The following is a 1058-nucleotide window of genomic DNA, read 5'->3' as shown; positions in this document are numbered from 1 at the left end:
GGAATGTTTTCATTTACATTTGACTGTTTAATGAAGTGAAGTTCAGTAAAGATTTTCATCCTGGTTTGAAGTGGTGGTTGTTATTGTTGGTTTTTCTCCAACTAAAATAAAAAGTGGTTTTCCATCTGTGCCGTGGCTATCTTGTACTGTCATTTGTAGAAATATATTTGTGCCTTGCAAATACTAGATGTCAAATGAGTATATATTGAACTTATACATGAATAATAAATAATAATTTCTTAAATGCCTATTAAGGCAGTGTGAACACATTTTACAAAGTTATTGGTAATTCCTAAGATGAAACCCATCTGACAGAGACCACCTATGGTCTGACAGATTTATTAACTTAATGCTACAAAAGGGACTACAAACTAGAGGAATTGTGGGGCGTCTCACCAAGCACAGGGAGAGAGAATTATTCTAGAATTTTGAAGGATGGACTGTAGGTAAAATTTAAAAGAAGCAGCGTTTTTGATAGCCTCAAAACATACCAGGCTATGTGTAAAGGGATTATCATCGGGCCTGAGCTAACAAGAGGACTCAGAATCCTGTTTCCTTGGAAACTAACAACGTGAAGATAAATGTGGAATGCTGTATCTAGAAACCCCTTATCTGAAGCTCTGCACCTGGATTGGAAATTGAGGCTGCTTCTCCGTGTCAAAGTCACTCAGATGCTCCAGGCAAGGGTGGAATATTCCGGTCTTACTGATATTTCAAATAGCAAATTTTCTGAAAAAGCACTGCTTTTAGAAAATGAGATTTCTCAGCATTATGTCTTTTTTGCTAATTGACAAAAACAGTTTTTCTTGGTTTGAACCCATCAAGGTGAGATTAGCTCCTTGGTAACAGATGAAGAAACTGGTGTTCTCTAGAGGTCTGGATGCTTGCCCACCGTCATGCAGCTATTAAATTACAGAGCCATGATTCATGCATATTCTATGACCCAGTAATTCTACTAACTATATACTCAACAGGTGTGCATCCATATGTGTTCCAAAAACCAAGTATAAGGAAGTTCATACCAGCATTTTTTTATGACTAAGCAGAATTCATCTGTA

Source organism: Muntiacus reevesi, chromosome 3 (genome assembly GCF_963930625.1).
Source record: "Muntiacus reevesi chromosome 3, mMunRee1.1, whole genome shotgun sequence".
Lineage (NCBI taxonomy): Eukaryota > Metazoa > Chordata > Mammalia > Artiodactyla > Cervidae > Muntiacus > Muntiacus reevesi.
Note: the sequence above shows the minus strand (reverse complement) of the source record.